This window comes from Gouania willdenowi, chromosome 14, assembly GCF_900634775.1.
Source record: "Gouania willdenowi chromosome 14, fGouWil2.1, whole genome shotgun sequence".
Classification (NCBI taxonomy): Eukaryota; Metazoa; Chordata; class Actinopteri; order Blenniiformes; family Gobiesocidae; genus Gouania; species Gouania willdenowi.
The window spans coordinates 20942324-20962083 of record NC_041057.1 but is presented as its reverse complement, the minus strand read 5'-3'; the positions used below and the strand labels follow the sequence as shown (position 1 = coordinate 20962083).

General features: G+C 36.8%; 1 protein-coding gene across 2 annotated transcripts in view; it reads right to left on the bottom strand.

The window, feature by feature from the left end:
• nlgn2b (neuroligin 2b) overlaps positions 1 to 19760 on the bottom strand; it is a 92808-nt gene that overhangs the window by 53576 nt on the left and 19472 nt on the right. The window lies entirely within an intron of this gene.

Below are 19760 nucleotides of genomic sequence, written 5' to 3'. Positions count from 1 at the left end.
AGTGTAAAAGAAATGCATGTCCATTACCATCAGTAATTAACCAATAAATAAAACACATTACCAGCCTCTAAAAACTTAACTTGATCTCATTAGACAACATTTTAACTAAATTACTGATACTCATTCCAGGGTAGAATGAGGACTATAGGGCGGCTATTTCGATAACACATTTTTCAGGGTTTGACAAAGACATAATATGTACTAAAAAAAAAACAACAACTGTAACCCATAACAAATAACACATCTGAGAAAAATACAATAAAAATACAACAAATTATGTCTTTCAAAACTATAGTTTTAGTGCAGGATTTAGTGCATATAATATGTTTTAGTTAGATTAGATAATATAATTTGATTTGCAGAAAATATTGATCAACAAAAATACAATATGTAAAACAATTATTATCTGAGCAAATGTACTTTTTAACCAACAGGTGTTTTCAAGCAGATAATGCTAAAAGTGAACATCTTAACACAACTGCTTTGCATTGAATAACAATACAATTTATTAGAGGTCAATGGCGTTGGCTCCTAGAACCATCTCCAAACAAAGGCTCATTGAGCATCTCTTTGAACGAGGGCTGTAGTCAACCAAGGAAATGGTTGGTCCACCAAGACTATGGCACGTGTAGCAATGAGTTGTCCAAAAAAAAAGAGGAGGACAAGGAGAAAGAAAAAGAGAGACAAATATTTTGTTTTGGCGTTTTGTGGTGCCGATTTGCTTTTAAACACGATGATATGATTTATGATATGAGCCATATTTAAGCTTTGACCAGAACCCGACAAAGCAAAAGTGAAACCTACAGGTCCGACAGACATTAGGTATTTATGTCAGTGCCCGACCTGAAAACGACAATTAAAACCTATTTTTTCCTTATACAAATAACATATTTATACGTTTGTTTTAGTGCTAAGCCTGCTTTTATTAATAAACAAATGTTGTCAACATCAGATCAGCACACAAGGAAACAAACGCACGTCAAACACAGGTGCGCAGTGCGACAGCAGTGGATCTATTTACGTAATCCACATATCAAATATAAGGATAATCCATGTTCTTGTGCAGAAAAAGGATTGATTTAATAGTGGATGCTTCATGCCTGTCTTAATTTGTTCTCTGCTCTTTGCTTGATCTGCTCTGAGGACAGTGCACACTTTTTTTTTTTGGCAGTGCTGCAGTCATTCACACAGCTGTTGCTGGACATAGAATCATGTTTAGGCATTAAATAAATTATATTTGATATTTAATCTTTATCACCTATATAAGTGCAATGCACTTCTTTTTTTAAACAATATTGAAACTGATACCATTGCTGGTCGACCAATGAAAATCTTGGTCAAACACGACTACATCGATCAGTCGACTAAACGACCAAAGTTGGTAGCTCTACTTTGAGTCTATGAGTAAGCAGGTTCTGCCTCTGTCTGTCTCTTGCTTCTTTACTTTTACCATTCAACTATGTTTCGGTGTTTGAACCATCCCACCCAAAAAGCAATCTTCATTGCGTTGCCAAGTAGAGCTGGTAATTCCACTTGTAACTTGTCAAGTTTTAAGTTCAGATGCTCTAAACCCAACCTGGCAACACAGCTACTGTTAATTTTGCTGTCTCCACTCCACAGTTTTACTTTTCTCATTTCTCTCACTTACCAAAGTCTTTATTTCCCCATAAAGTCTCAATAAGGTGTGTTTATATATTGTTTCATTTTTTTTTAATGTAGGTCCATGTTCTTCTTTATATACATATAGATGAAATGGAAATCAGAAAATATCTCAAATCTGGCATAAGGCTGGACGTATCGTCACCAAATACAAACTAGTGTAGAAGTTCTCAATAAAGGCCACATTAATGACATCTCACTTTGGACACACTGCAAAGCAATTTTAAAAAGCATTGAGGGGTTATTGGAGGGTTTTTAGCTCAGGGATCTGAGAGCGTGACAGTAAAATATATTTGCAGTGGTTAGGAGAAGTTCATGGGCACTTGAAAAACACATGGATGCATTACTAGTGGCTCCAGTTAAGCCGCATGTACAAGGGTGGGGTTCTTATCCGTGCCAAGTGCAGCTTTCGCAAAATTGCTTTTTATGAAATGATGCTAAAAACTATCTGAACTACTTTTGTAAGGGCAGGTTGTGTCAGAGCTTTTGAAAAAAAAAAAAAAAAAACCATATGGTTGTATTAACGGTAAAAAGCTTGTGGTGATTATTACACTGCATTAGTGGCTCACAGGAGACAAAGCCAGAGAAAGACGCAGAGAGATCACTCCAATTTAGTAAAGTTATTTTACAATTCATGAAGTGGAATACAGTTTGCAAATATATTCAAAAATAAACTTTCGGAGTTTTTTCAGGTATCACTTGAGTTCTCGTTACCACTTGAAAGAACGTAATCTCTTAAATACAGGGTTTTCATGAGTAAAATAAACCTAAATTGTCATTTACAGTGAATACAACACTTTTACCCATCTTTTCCTCTCACTACACTTCAGAAGCTTTATGCTTTTGCTTCATTGTAACATATCTCACGCATGCTTTGGATGGTGGGAGCGTTTGAATGTGGCGTGGCGTTGGTTTTATGTAGTGTAACTGTTAATAAACGGCAACTTCTCACTCCAACCTCAACTCCCCTCCCAAACATTGCTCGTCAGCAAACACAGTGACATAGTCAGTTACGTTGAAAGACTGGCGAGCAACATCAGAGAAAGTCTCAAGTCAGTGATGTGTGTTGCATTCTGCCTGGTAATGACAAAACAGTGATGAACGCCTGGGAAAATATTCGGCTCATTAAAGCGCTTTGAGTGACTCCATCTTATGACAGCTCTGCACAGTTTGCGGAGGCAGTAAAATGTGCAAGGACAAACTGAATCCACATCTAAAGGAAAAAGGTACACAAACAATTGTGCTCAAACGTAAAGAGAGATCAATGGCTCATGCACGGTAAACTCTTCAGGCTATGGTCGGAAACTCTCTTAGCAGGGAAGTAAAACAAGCAAAAAAAAAAAAAAAACTTTTACTTGTTTAGGTTTATAGCCTCTGTTCGCTTTGGCACCATTTATCCAAACAAGCACACTTGAAGGAATAAGTTGTGATTTGCCTTCTTGACAAGAATTAAATAATAATTAAAAGTTATTATATATTTTCCAGTTGAATGCATTGTGATGCCTTTAAGTGTACAACTTTATACGGAAGCTATATCAAAGCAATGTTAAATTGTGTAACACACCTTGAACAACATGATGCGAACTTGTAATTTATCGTTATTATTATTATTTTTTTTTTATTGTACATTTAAAACTAACTGTTTTGCTGATATTGGACCGTTATCTGAGTTTGTGATTGGAAATTTTTAGACCCGCTAATAAAGGCTGAACTATTAATTGCATTTGGGATATTATCGCGATATCATAAAACGTGATTTCCTAATAGCAAAGGCTGCAATTTTTATTTATTTTTTTCATTTTTGCTTTTTTATTTGTCTGCACATGCTGTCAAAGGTCGATGGGAGTTTGATTTACCTAAAAAAATGTCCAATTGGTTAAAGCAGATATTAGTTCTCCTGTGTGTGATGTTACTGACTGGATATTATTAAGCTTAATTGTTTATTTTATTTATTTATAGACTGTCCTGTTAAGTTCAGAGTGTTTAAGAAGTGCAGTCGACATGTTTACATGTTTCATGAAACGTGAAGTTAGTTAGATATGTTGAAGAGGTAAAGCCACATATTTGTTTGCTTTATTGTTGTAATCTGTGCTTTAAAATCTATATTTTAAATTGATTTAAAGTATAAATAAATCTGAAATTATGTATTATAAAATAGATTGATTTATTGCTTCTGTTCATTGAAAAATACATGACAAAAGGCCCTTGAAACAATAATCGTATGTTTAATCGCAATCGCAATATTGAGGAAAAAAAAATTGCAATTAGATTATTTTCCAAAATCATTCAGTCGCTAATATATAATTACATGTTAAAACACTGGTAAACATAGTGTCCACCCTTACATTACATCTAACCTTGTTCAGATATTGCACACTACCTCAAGGCCACATTGGTTCAAGAGTTGTTTTATGAACAAACAGAAGAACTCAGAGAGCGTAAACCTCTGCCAAGTGTCAAATCTCCTCTTTGCCAATTATTGGCAGTTATCTGGATCACTGATCCTGATCATGGTGATCAATTACACTTTAAACGCTTGTAAGAAATGTCAATCCCCATGAATAACGATACAGTAGGTTTAATTATATGGGTACCCAATTCTTGAGATTTCAACAATGACGAGAGACGGGGATTTATTGATTTTTTTAAACTGATCCCAGAATGTGTATATCAATTGGGATCTCCTTCAACATTAAATAGAATATTCCATGGTGTAAAGTCTAAAATCTGTGTATCATTCGTTCATTCGTTTTTCATTATGTAACAAAAACATGAAAAACAGTCATTATTTGATATTTGTTTCCAAAACCAAAATGAAAAAATGGAAAACGCCTTGTTTTTCAAATTCAAGCTCTTTTGCTCGGGTACAGAAAATGAGAAACGGAAAACTAACACCTTTATTTGTTTTCTCTACTACCGATTGGCCAAAGTACTTGACCCGGAAGTGTACTGTCATCCGACGCTAACGGCTATGCTAACGACAGTTCGGCATGACAAGATCGCTGCTTCCAATTGTGCATCCAAAACGTGTCTTTTTCGCTTTAGCTGGTGTTGGGCACAGAACCGCCTCACAGACATTTCGGAGGATTTAGAGACTCCTAAGTGTTGCAGAGCTAATGTGTAACGTACTTTGGCAAATCGGTGATGGAGAAAACATTTTCTGTACCAAAGCAAAAGAGCTTGAATTTAAAAAACAAGGCGTTTTCCGTTTTTTCATTTTGGTTTTGGAAACAAATATCAAATAATGAGTGTTTTTTTCGTTTTTCATGTTTTTGTTACATAATGAAAAACGAATGAACAAATGATACGTGGATTGTCTATCCTGGTCTCTTTCAAAATTAGTTCAGTACTTCTATAATAATAATGACTTGGATTTATATAGCGCTTTTTTCAAGGAGACTCAAAGTGCGTTATAGAAACCATTATTCATTCACACCAGTCACTCACACAGTCATACCAGTGGTGGTCAGCTACAATGTAGCCACAGCTACTGGGGCAGACTGACAGAAGCGTGGCTGCCATTTCGAACCTACGACCACCACCAACATTCATGCACAATTCATACCCATTCATACAAGGCAATGGGGGTAAAGTGCCTTGCCCAAGGACACAACGACAATGACTCAGATAGAGCGGGATTTGAACCCCCAACCCTTCGATTACTGGACGACCCACTCTCCCACTGAACCACTACTTCTGATGCAATCTTGCAAACAGACAAACAAACAAACAAATAAACGCCGGTGAGAATATTGCCTTTGATCGAGGTATATAATAATACAAATAATGTAATTTCCTCTGTCACTCTTGTTGCTACATTAGCATTTTCCCTGTATGTATGCAGTCTGTCAGAGCACATAGCTCGCTTCCCTGCCTATACACACATGAAGAAAATTCAATGAGACATCAGCTGTTGCGTGTAAGTAGTGACTCGCTTCTGCAAAACAAATTGGTCTGTTCACAACCTCTCACTTGCAAATGGTAGTACCTTTACATCCCGAACATCTGTTCACGTCAACCACACATAAGCCAAAGCGGCACGGAAAGTGAATCTCCACACATTAAACAAGATACATTGAAACGGGAATCAGCCGGCTAATGTAAGCTGTTTTCTTTCCAATTTTAAAGAAGCGCCGGTCCTGTCAGCTGAGGCACCTTGAGAAGCTAGCGCGTCCCTGTGAGCAAAGTGTTTTTATGGGTGTCCTTAAAATAAAATGGTCTGAATGGTTTGTGAAAAAGTTAAAAAGAATGGTGGTCTTTGATGAAATTGCTCGTGTTGGGGATTTCATCTTGCTCTGCTTCTACTTTGGCTGGAAAAACTACACATGATACTTTAGCTGTCAAGCTGCTCTGTTCTGCTAGTCAACATCTGTGGATGCCAAACAGCTTAGTAAGCCAGAAACCAGAGTGCTGTGTGTTTGACTACAATTACTCATCTGCTAGTTTCTGTCATTGCACTGAAATATTAACTTGTGTTTTCAATCTTTTACCAACAGCAGTAGGCTATGTGGCCAACCCTTTGTTTTATTAAAAAGAAAGCTTAAAGGTGCAGTCTGCAACTCTTATAAAGTGACTTTTTGTCATATTTGCTAAAGCTGTCACTATGTAAGGACAGCTTTACATCAAACTAGTAGTTTGTGTGGAAAAAAAACAGACTGCTGCGCCTGCAGCCTTTGGCAGATTACCAGTATGCACCGTGACCGAGCAAAAAGAACCAATCAGAGCCAGGATTGTGTTTGATGGACTGTCTGACAGCTGTTGCTCACAGGCCCCACCCCTTTAGAGGGCTGGAGCACCATCTTTTTGACAGTGTAGGGTCTGGAGGAGTAGAAGATGGAATTGATGACTTTTCTGCATGAAAGGTAATTACTGCTGCTTGATTTACATTATGTTTGATTTGTAATTGTTACACTAGAACTCTGTGGTGCATGTGTTGTTCATGTTTGCGCAGCAGCCTCTGTTTGGGCTGCTGTAAGTGACACTGTGTTGTTGCTGCTGCTGCTGCTGAGGTGTGTGCACATTGAGAGAGAGAAGCGCTGCAGTAATATGCTTTTAACAGAGCATGTTATATTACTGTGATGTTGTTGTCGGACTAACATCAGCTTGTTAGCTCCTCTGAGGGAGGGATTTTGGAAAGTTTGGAGGCAGGGCAAGAGAGCAGCGGGGAGAGAGGGATCTGAGAGTCGCGGACTGCACCTTTAAGTCTGAAATACTTCTAGATTGAAAGGTCACTAATAGGCATTCGAGTTGGCAATAAGCCAAAACTACACTTGTCTCTTAGGATGGTGAAACAAAAACCTGTCACACCATAAACCTAAAATATTAAATATCAATACTAACATGCACCAGTCCAGTATATCGTTGTTTTTTAAAAATTGGTATCTGCATCGGCCTTTGAAAATTCCATATCAGTTAACTCTCCTTTTGACGTGACAAACAAATAAACAGGTAAAACTATGACCTCCTTGGCAGAGTTAGGAGGAAGTGTAAGTGTGTATATATATATATATATATATATATATATATATATATATATATATATATATATATACAGTATTTATGAACGTCCAAAAAAAAGTTACATTTTTAAAATCACCAGCTGCGCAAAATTTGAATAGCACAATAAAAACTGGTAATGGAAACACATGAATTTCAAAAAAACACTGAAATATTGCTCATAAATTTTTACGCTTTCATGAAGAGAAATTTTAGATGCTTCGATATTGAAATGCGTCGCAAAAGCGCTATGGACACACTTTTTCCATGACGTACATGGTCACATGACGTGAGGTACCTGGTTACATGACCACTTCTCTCAGAAAAAAACATGACGCTGTATGTGTAAACAGACTGAGACATTTCTTAGCATTATACTTAAAAATGATACCTGCCACATTAGACGTGAAACAACAAAGGAAGACAAAGTGTTATAAGGAGGTTTGGAGCGTCCGTCTTCCTGTGGCGATGTCTCGCGATGAGATTTCACGGGAGTTGCAGTGCGCTTGCCCAAAACAACCTTCAATGGAAACACATTCAAAGCGCAATTATACTTTGTCGACATTTAGAAATATTGCTTTTATTTTGCGAAAATCTGTAATGGAAACCCGACTAATGTTTGGGGAAATGCACAAACTGCTGCCCTCTCCAAAACTACACAATAGCCTGCATGTAACTGCTGTGCAGTGAGTGAGACAATGGAGCTGCTGGAGAGAAAACTAGCATCACCTGGAAAAGACTTTCAGCTCAAAACAGACAAAATGAAACACCAAACTTTCATGCCGTAATTCAAACAGGTCAAAGGTGAACCTTATTGAAAAGCAGTTGGACATCAGCCTGTGGGCTCCACCTGATGATTTCAAAGGCGGAGCAGCTCAGCAAGCTAATGTTAGCTCGTCATCATTGTTTGTAACAATGTTATGATGAAATATACTGTATCTATGGAGACGATAACTGAGCTAATATCTCTTTATCATCTCTCTGTTCCTGGTTGATGCTAAATGTGAGACCTGGAAATGTTGTTATCGAGAACTTAACACTTGAATAATGTTTATTTTGTTGCCTTTTCTATAGTGAATTACGATTGTTTAATGTAATTGTTGTTTACATTGATCACTGATCTTTTATGTTACTACTGCCTATTTTACTTGTTGGACTGTTTATTGTGAAAATGTTGTTTTTGTCCAGTGCTTTAAATGAAATAAATCCTTTGAGAAGCAACATATTGATTCCACTGCACAGTGGTTTCTTTTCAGTTTCATTCATCACTGAGGAGATGTTCAGAAGTGTTTACCTGGGCATCCGTGTCCGTGCACGCATCTCATTATTATAATAACGTGGTGTGCAGATGATGTTTTTTAGTTATTATCCCAAACAACTTTTTCTAAAACATTTTTTTTTCTTTTGCTCTTGTAGAATATTCTGTGCTTAAATTAAACCATTTTTAGAAAAACCTTGTGTAAAAAACTAGTGGATGAGAACATTTTAGGAAAATCGTCATTTAGCAACCGACCTATTCACCAGTAACTTTATTCAATCCTCTTTAACTTTTTATGTGCAGCAATAAAAAAAGGTTTTATTTTTAATATTTCATTATTTTTGCCTCATTCTGAACTTGCAAGAATACTTTATTGAAAGTTGCAGTTTCTTTTATTAATGACAGCGGTTGGTTAATTAAACATGTAAAAACATCCCCATTACACTTCAAATAGAATCATATGAACACTGATATATTCACTAAAATTGAGTATTTTCTAAAGAACTTCTGCTGTTGACAATTTTTTTTTTTTTTTGTAATTGCACAGGAAGCTGAGCAAATAAAGCAGATAAAATAAAGTCAATTGGATAAAATAAAATACAAAAAACATCTAGATAATTATTATTTTTTGCTCAGTGCTTTCACTTTTTCAGCTGCATATTTTTCATAACCACCTCACAGAGGGAACAGATGCTCAGATAACCTGACGTTTTACTTTATTTTAAACTGAAAATAATAATAATAATAATAATAATAATAATAATAATAATAATAATAATAATAATAATAATAATAATGATAATAATACATACATACGTTTTATATGGTGCTTTTTTTTTTTTTCAAGGAACACAAAGACGCTTTACAAACTGAAACAGACAAACAAAGAATGGGAGTGCTATTGTAGGTTAGGCGAGCTGAAACAGGTGAGTTTTGAGCCGTTTTTTGTAGGTGGTCAAATAAATAAAAGCAACACAACTAAATATCTGTTTTTTTTAATGCTCCACGTAATATGAAGCTTTCCAATAAAATAACTGATTTTTTTTTTTGTTTTTGTTTTACAATTATCTGAAAATCAAATGAAATGACAGCTTTTTAATCACCTCAGCACTGAACGTTCTGTTATCCTACGTAATGTCATCTTCACTCTCCTTCTGAATATCTTCCCCTCTTTCTAAGGCAATAGAAAAATGTTCAAGGTTTTCTTTCTTCTCCCTGCTTTAGCCTGTGAATAACTGTTTCAATTGCTTTTTCTTTTTCAATTCCACCCAGGTATATCGCAATAAAACACACCAGGACAGTTAGCTCAGTGGTTATGGCCTCTACCTTCCACACGGGCAGTGAGAGTACCAGTCGAAATGTTGACCATGTAAGGCACACATTGGTTTTTATAATTTTGTTCTTTTAAAACTTCTGTATTCATTTGGTTAATCTGTTTTATTGTTTTAACATTTTAGTTTTCTCTAAGGATCACTGGGGCACATTAAGCTATTAGGTCAAAGGGTCATTTTAAAGTCAGGGGTGGCCCGGGGTGGACTGGCCATCTGGCATACCGGGCATTGTCCCAGTGGGCCATCGACCCAAAGTGGGCTGGTCCGGTCTGTTTTTTTTGATGAGCGAGTAGAGGTAAACATGGTCATAGGTGGCCAAAAATAGGCCAAAAGTGGCAAAAATGTGGCAAGAATGGGTCAAAAGCAGTAAGGAGTGGCCAAAAAATGGGCAAATAAAGAGGAAACAGGTGGTACGTAATGGCAAAGGGTAGCTTAAATGTGCAAAATGTGGCAAACAAAAGTGAAAGAGGGCAAAATGTGACAAACAATAGTTAAAAAAGGCAAAAATGTGAAACAAAAATAAGCAAAATGTAGGGAAAAAGGAAACAAGTAGTATTTATTTGGCTTATTTGGATGAAAAGTGACCAAAAAATTAAAGAAAAAACAAAAACTTTATAAAAGTGTCAAAAAGAAACTTGCAAAAATGGACAAAAATAGGAAAATATATTTATTTGCAAAAGGGAGCTAAAGTCTGAAAAAAGTGTCCAAAAATTGGACAAAGGAAGTTGCAAAATGGCCAAAGGAAAAAGGTAAAAAGGCGTTAAAAAGTTTCCCCCTTTTAAGGTTTTCTGGCAGAATAATAATTAAAATTAAGACATGAAGAGCCACATGTTGAGCATTACTGACTTAATAATAGCTTCTATATGGTGCCGCTGATAATATCGTGGCCTTGTATGGGCATAACATGCCAGAGCTGAATCACATTTTATGGCTAATATTTAAGATCACCATGTTAGTGTCATAAGAGTCCAAAAGTGTAATGAATTCAACATTCAGAATGATCCCTTAGTAGACAAAACTTATTTTGACAGTAACCTAAATGTATTCTTTACACAGAAATCCAATAATATAGTCATCATGGAAAGGAAGCTGCGAATCATGGATAGTGAACCATTCCCTGTGATTTCTTCTTCTTCTTTTTTTTTTTTTTTTTGAAAGGTTGCGGGAGATGCTTGTTTGGCAGGTACACAAAGAGCGATCAAATGGAGTTTTGATCAAAAGAGACGTTTGCCAGAAATTCTCAACAGACCAGTAGAGATGAGTCAAGTCATCCAGCTGCTGAAGTGAGAGGCTGGCAGATTACAAGTGTCAGGCTCCTATTCTGTATGTAGGCTCAGCCAATAGGCCTTGTCATGCTTTGACACTGGGCATAGATGCTATTCAGACACTCTTAGTGATTGTATGTCCTCTCCACCAAGGTTGTTTATACAGAGGTGAGGCCAGTCCACCAAGGGGAACTTCAGGACACCTTTTACTGAAATAACCAGTAAAAATAACCCTGGAAAAATCATAATCATGCACAAGCAATGGCCAAGTTGTAATATGTCATTGCACATTGTGGTGAGTTTGTCACCTGTGATAATAACGCATCATTTATCCTCTAAATCACGTGAAGCTATGATTTATTACTAGGTCAGAGCACATTAGTCCAATGTTAAAGTATTTACAGTCAACCTCAAAATACACTTTAAAGTTCTGCTGGTGCAATAGTAATAGAAATGAACTTGTGTATTGTCATACATGTGTTACATACACAACATTTGTTCTTTACAACAGCCGTGCAGGGCATAGTCAGAGTTTGAGATTCTTGCCAGGGGGGCAAAAGAAAAAAATAAAATTAAATATATAGACGGTCTCGAGATTTACGCCAACCACAATGTGTGTAACATGTACAATAATGAAAAAATGATTTATACCATAATGGCCCACCTTGGTGTATACATCTGTAAATGGGTCTGGACCAGAATCCCTCAGCGAGATGTTAGTCAGGCATGAACCCAGCAGGTCTCTCAGATCTATGGACACAGGTCAGATAGTGGAGCCCAGAGTTCACAGCAAAAAATGTTGACGCTGTTTTTTCATGCGGCAAAGAAGTGGAACAAACTGTTTTGATTCCGAAATCTGTTTAATGTCTTTAATGTAGTTATTGTTGACTTTTAAACCCTAAATGTTGCACCGTGAATCATGCAAAGCAAATTGAATTGCCTTGTGTATAAAATGCGATCTACAAATATGTTTGCCTTGTCTAGGTTTTAACTTCTGATCTTATTGTGGTGAAAACAACAATTACTGCATAATCGATTCAGATAATGCATTAAACAAAACATGTTAAGCTCGAAAACTTGGTTTCCCAACCCAGTGATTGAGTATATAATGTGGAGAGCAGATCCCGAAGCCAAAGGGGTTCCTGGGCGGTATGACCAAAAATGTATATCACGGTATTTTTCTAAATTCTAACAATTTCACGGTATATGTTTTTTTTTTTTTTTCATGCATAATCAAGTGTTCACAGCATTTTCTACTGGTTGAGAATCAGAAGCAGAATCAGAATCAGAATGGTTTATTTTGCCGAGTACATTTTTTAAAAAAAACAGCACATGGAATTTGACTTGGTAGTCGGTGCGCGGAACAAAAAAACATAAACACAAAAACACAAGCCAGCAGCAACATTAATAATAGTGATGAATATAAGAATAATGGATAAATAAAGGATAGAAAATAAATAAAAATAAAGATAAAGATAAGAATGAGGAATTACTGCAGTAGATTGACTTAGGATGGTCTATTTTACTGTCATGATGAGTGAATATTGTAGAATAATTGCACACTAGTCGTAATACAAGTTTGCAATAGCAGCCCAATGGCTCTTTGCAGCGCAAGCTTAGCTTTAGCATTAGCTTGATTTCTAGCTTTAAATGCTACATACTCAGTGGTGTGGTGGTTTCTTATGGTGAATAAAGAAGCGTTTTGTTTGCTGCTCCACCAGGACATATTTCCGTGTTATAGGAATTACGAATACGAATTGCGATCCTTTGGTCTCTTTTTTTGTGTATTCCTGTCGAACTGCCGACATGCTAAGCTAACCGTGCCTCTGTGTCCATGAGTGTTGTTCTCCAGTAGCTTCAGAGCTTTCAATTGTGTCTTTCTTATCCATTTACACGTATTATTACACCGCAAATAACACCAGAGCCAGAACCAGGTATATCGCCCAGCCCTAGTTCCTGTACAAAAAATCAGAAGCCTTTTTGAGTTCTATGATGACACATTTGGGTATGATAGGCTGATAAGGGATGGAGGGTGGTTGTAACCAGGGATACAGTTCTTTCAGATTTTACACTTTGGCTTTAACTGAAGAAACTACGATACCAACTGGTCATGGGACAGTTTTGAGCCATAGTCCAAGGGTTGGCAATCAAACCTATTTCAAGTCACTCTCTCTGTGCGAGTAATGGCAACACAAGCACTCCCTCATATGAAATGTGCATTTCTTTCTTCTAAAATCCACTGCACCTTTCTATGAACATATACTCATATCTTACAGTATGTGTGGCTAAGTTTCTATATGAAAAGTGCCTTCTCCAAATGGATGTGCTGCGTCTGAAACACATCTGAGCTTGCAAGTTGTTTCTTGGTATAGAGTTAATCTTTATGGCAACCTCATTATTGCAAAGAACTGCTCCGTTATTCGTGCTCATCAGGCCTTTGAGTTTTATCCCACATTGCATTATATTTACCACAAGTATTCCATTCTCCAGGAGGCGGCTCAATCAGATACTGTGGCCACTCCATCTGCCAATGTGTTCATATCGTTCTCATCACATTACAGTTGGCTAAAAAAAAAAAGGTGTGGGCATATCCACAAGGAACTACTACTTAAGGCTTATTAAAGTTGCAATTGAACCATGAAACAACTGCACACATCTAATTTAAGAGGGTCTTTCTGGACATATTCCTGCTGGACTATAGAGACCAAGCTCAATTTGAATCTCAAGTTAGAACAAATTAAATGTCATCATTCCTCACTAATCAACTCCGGCATGGACTCATCGGGCTAATTAACAACAAGAAAACACTTGTTAGGCCTGGGAAAAAAAAGGAAAAATCTTAACCAAATAATCAATTGGAAGCAGATAAGAGATGCCTCGTCACTATTGGACCAAAAAATCAATACATTGTTGTTTGTGACCAATGTTTTTAACAGTTATAGAATGAATGAAAACCCTTATTTTTTAATGTTGATACTGACACTTGACCCAGGGAAATATGTGAACACCTACGTGGCATTTAGGTCTGCCTGCTTTGTTGTTGGCGATAACAAATAGGAAAATGTGTCATGATGAAGTAGGGGTGGGCGATATGGGAAAAATATCTTATCGCGATTTTTTCTGTGTGAAATCAGGATCACAATTTTTTTCATTCAAATCATTTAGACTATTTTAAAGTTATTTGCCAATAAAACAAACAAAATAAAACAAGTTTCTTTCCGAAAGGCATAACCACTCTGAACTCTCATATGCACTAAATCTACAATACCATACACTGTTATGCAATATTATCTGACTGGTGCAATATACTGGGCAATGTGCAATAGTTTCTATGCAATACGCTGGCACAGTATTATGTTAATACTGATATGAGTGTATGTGAACTTTTTTAAATCTATTTATATTGTATATACATTGTTTATTCTTATGTTTGTATTTTTATGGGGAGCTCTATCTCATTACATGTTATGTAATGATAATAAAAGGCTATTCTATTCTATTCTATTCTATACTTCAATCATCACCCTAAATGGAAAAAAGGAATAAAAGATGTTTTAGGACACAGTAATTATCATTTTTTTTTTTTTTTTTTAATTGCATGTAAGCAATTCATCAAACTGGTTCTTAGTACAATTAACATCAAACAAAAAGGCTGACAAGTTATTTTAGTCACACACAGTCTTTTTACTTTGTTTAACTAAAGTGGTGTAGCATTAGCATTAGCAACACTTGCTACATAACAAGGCAGCATATTAGTCTAGTGATTTATATTTGTTATTGAGGTAACACACTCATATTAATAAAATCCTACTTTAAGCAGTGTTTGAACCCCTCATTTCACACAGTTTAGACAATAATCTCCTATACAAGATAAAACGTTACTACTTTGGTTACATTAGGTCTGGGTGATATGGACCAATATTCAAATCTCTATTTTTTTCCTCAAAACGGCAATAGGTGATATAAACTCCATTTTTTTTTTTAATAGTTTTACAATAATGGGTCAAAGTCAGTGGAGAAAAATGCCACAAAGACCCTTTTATTAATCACTAGCAGCACAATAACAACATTTTGTATCACTTTGGACTTTTTCCTTCATTAAGGCTGAAATGTGATAAAATGATGTAGTGTTGCTTTTTTCAGGGCAGCTCTGAGTTGCTGAAAGTAGTTTTTAAAGTGAATCACATTCAGGACACTGTCTCTTTAAGAATGTGGAAACAGCCCCGTTAGCTACAGCAGCAGCAGCTATCTGCTACAGCGCAGCGACAGAGCGTTAGTTAGAGAAGAGAAACACATGCAGTGTTTTCTCAAACATCTCTCAGTGCTTCAACACTCAGAACTGATCAAGTTTAACAGACAGACAGACATCTGCACTGAGCCTCTGACAGACAGTCGCTAACACGGAGGAAGCAGCACAGCTAACTCTGTGTCCGTACACTGGGGGAGGGGGAGCGGAGCGTACTTCTGCCCCGTTTAAACGCTTAATTAATCTGTAATGTCTGCTATGCTGACATGCTGACTAGCAAATGGTGTGATTTGGCAGAGAAAAAAAAAAACCATTGGATGTTCTGTGTAAGGACCACAGACATATGACGCAGACACGGCACCGCAAGGGTTAAAATGTGAACTACAGACGGTTCTACGATCTCTGTGATTAGGGAGATCGTCGTCATGATCTAATATCGTCAGATCGCACACCCTAATGATGAAGCCAAGTCGTGTCAGGTGACACACTAACTAGGGTTGTGTGTGTGTGTGTGCGCGCGCGCGTGCAAGAGAGAGCAGTCTGACAGCTGCTATTCCTCAAGCTTAAAGCTAATTTAAGAGCAAGAGAGACAGTTCATTTAAACAGAGTCCGCTTACTTAGCCATGCTAACGTGGGTGTCGAAGTGTTACTGATATATATTGCTGGCAAAATGCTAACAATTGTCTTAAAAGTTCTGATCAGGAGAACGAAGGAAAATATGACAGGAAGAAGTAAATAATATAAGAAAAAAACAACTCCAGAAGGATGCAGTTAAAAAGATTTTCAGGATAACATTGAATTATCAAGCTTATGTTGCTTGGGCAAGCACGTGCAACACTGAGCCCTGCAGCGAAAATCAGATCAGCTTTATTCTTCTCTTCAGACTGAAAGAAGTGTCAAAGGACCGAAGAACCTGAGGCTGACGTGCAGCTCAAAAATAATCAAACTCTGAGTGCAGCCACCGGGCAGACGTTGCATTAGCCTAATTTAAATGTGATCAGTGAAAAAGTGGCGACAACAAAGTGGAGCCTTTTCACCCTGACCTGACCATGGGTTACATCATGGGTTTCCTTACTTACTTCCCGTTTGCAGGATGTGACGCTGACACGTCAGCTGACGGCAGCCCATTTTTAGTGTTTCCCAAAGTTTGCCCCGATGACGCCCGCGTAACGTGCTGTGAAGGCTCCTCTCATGTTTTCTTGTGTGGGCGTGTTGTAAACATTCAAGACACTGCACATTGCCACTGCTGGCAATGTGTAGCTCTGACAAATTCATTACAGTCTGCGACGCCTCATCCAAAAGACAAGCAAGTCTCTTTTCTTACAGTTAGTAAAGCTCTGGAAAGGATGCACACTACGCTGCTTACTATCTAAAAAGCACACAATGTACACAGCCAAAAAAAAAAAAAAAAAGACTTAAAGAAAATCTAATGTCTTGAAATAAACATTCCAAACAGAACAGCAAATTCAAGACTGAATGGTTACATTTTGCAGTCAAAGCTATGTGACTTGTAGCATGAGTAAACAGAGACTGGAGAAATTAGTCGGCAAGTACAAAGCATATGCACCCAAGTGTATTCCCCTTTATTTTTATTATTGGTTAAGGAATGTTATTATTGTGTGACTGAAATACACAAACAAAATGTTAACCTTTAAAAGGCCCATGTTACGCTAAATCAACTTTTCTGTGCTTTAAACATCATAAAGTGCTATTAGGGCTTCATACACATGCCCAAAGTGATTGACATCTAAACAGACACGCCCACAAAGATGAGCATTTCAGCATCCTTCGCGCAGTGCTATGTATGTATTTTCTACAGTCTATGTATGTACCGGCAAATGCCCCGCCCCCTTTCTCCTTTTTAAAGCAGTATGAGCTCAGCTACGGAGTGAGTGGGAGGAGGGCGGGCCGTTCTCTGGCCCTACGTCACCGTGTGGGGAGGAGGAAGTCAGTGTCCCGTCAATAGACACGCCCACTCATGAATATGCATAAGGAGGCCACAAATCAGCCTGTTTGTGTAGTGTTGCTCAAAAAGTGATTTTTCAGAGGCAAAAACTGGAAAATGAACCTCAAATACTATGTTTTTAGAGTAGAGCAAATGGAGATGGGTGAAAAATAGCATGATGTGGGACAATGTGTTTTCTTTTCATTTTACAAATAAATAAAACACTCATTTTACATCTTATCCTACTTTATCACACTAACTGGCTCCACCTTTAAACAACTACATGCATTCTTATTGGATAAAATGTACAAAGACATATTAGGGCCACATTAAAATAAAAAGAAATCTGATCACTACACGATTAAAGTTGAAACATTCAAGAATAAAGTCGTAATTTTATTAGATTAAAGTCGAAATATTTTGAGGTTGAAGTCATATTATTTCCACAATAGAGTCATAATTTATCTTAAAAAATTCGTAATGGTACAGCGCTCAGAATTCCTTGTTGAATGCAGCTAACACCGTTAGCCCTAAGTCGACCACTTCCAGCCAGTTCCTCCCCCACTAAAGAAACTATTTGCTCCAAATCAGTCTGGTTATTTTGTCAGAGCAAACACAAATGTATTCAAAATCACTTTAAACTGAAAACATAGTGGTGATGATGGGCCAACGGGTTCAGTATTTCCCCATGTGTGAAACCTAAAGAGAAGTATAATCTCACTAAATGCTCCACATTCTCCGTAACATAGAGACGATACTGTTTGTATTTTCGAATGTTATTCTCGAAATATTACATTTTGGTTTTGGAAAATCTTTATTGTCCCCGAGGGGCCATTTGGGGTGACTTTAATCTTGAAATAATATGACTTTAATCATTAAATGTTATGACTATAATCTCATAAAATTAGGATTTTATTAGGATACGACTTTATTCTCATAAAATTAGAGTATTTTTTTCTAAACATATTATGACTTTAATCATTAAATGTTATGACTATAATCTCATAAAATTAGGATTTTATTAGGATACGACTTTATTCTCATAAAATTACAACTTTTTTTCCTCTAAATAATATGACTTCAATCTCGTAGTGCCCAGGTTATTTTTTTTTATTTTAATGTGGCCCTAATATGCAATCGTAAAAATGTTAAAAATCATGTATCTGTTGTTTTTTTTTTTTATAATTTCATAAAAAAGGGACTTAATGCTTACTCTTTCCTTCTGTTATATACTGATATGATCCATCAGAAGCTGCTATTAAATGTTGTATCTGCTCTACTATTGGTCCTTGGTCAGTCCCTCCCCATTTTTGGGCCCACGGTTATAAGGCCTCTGCTGATCATATTGAAGTTACACAATTTTATATAATCTAGCAATAGGCTTCAGCCATCCTTTAAAGTATTATGGTGGAAAAAGCGAACATAGAATAGGCACGGTCATATCAGCTTATTTCAGGGAGGTTTCAATTCATGACCCGTCTTGGGTTCTGAGCTGGAGGGTTCAAACTCTTCGCTGTTTTGACCTCATTGTCTCTGCCCGAGGCTTTGTAGTCTCATCTGCTCTGTTGTTACACTATTGCACATCTTAGAATCAGTGATCTAAGGTAGCCCCCCCACCCACCACCGCTTCACATTTCACTGGATCAGCTGCTTTTAAACTATGTATTTTAAACATGTCTTTGCACCCACACTTTGACTGCACAATCATCACATAAAGTTTCTCATTTCAATGCAAACCGATGTAATTTGAGCATTGAAAGGAAAGTGTTTGGTTTTGATGATTTTATAAAGCGTTGGGAAGGAAAAGTGTATTTTTTTTTTTTTTACGGAGGCAATAACTTTACTTATTGGTGCAAAAAAAGTCTGATTTCACATGTTTTCTATATTTCCTCACATATTGCTGACCTTCTTTGATAATTCTGCCCAGGAAGTAATATCTTTAACAGCATTTATTTATTTGTTTGTCTTTTAGCAGGATTAGGTCAAAAATACATAAAGGCATAATTGACATAATTTTAACCAAAGATAGACCTTGTACTGTGGAACATTCTATTAAATTTTGTTTAGGCTCCGGATGGATGAGTTTAAAAAATATCTCATCATGGACAAAATTTCAAAAATGTATATCTTGGTTTGTAATAGACCTATATTTATGAAATTTGACTCTGTTATGTAAGGTTGGTTTCTCAATTACCGCACAAAGTTTCAATTGGATCTGACCCAGATTGTGCATTGGTGATGCACATACGTTTGGACCTACTGTATGTAGAGCTTAATTTGAGCCGGATTGGATCCAGCGCCTCATTTTTTATGTATGTATTTATTTTCCAGCATCTCATTTGCTTTCAGGTGTTTTGATTAGTTTTTGAAGTATTATACGTGGACAGCTGTGTCTTTTATTGAGTTGAAATCACTGGAAATGTCACTGCACACACAAAGTGTAAAAACAGAGCACGAGTGAGAGAGAAAAGTCCATATAACAAAGTCAAGCCACGCCCACGCTACATCTCAAGTGTGATTTTGGCCCAAAACAGTTTCTCTCTCAGCTTGGAAGACAGTA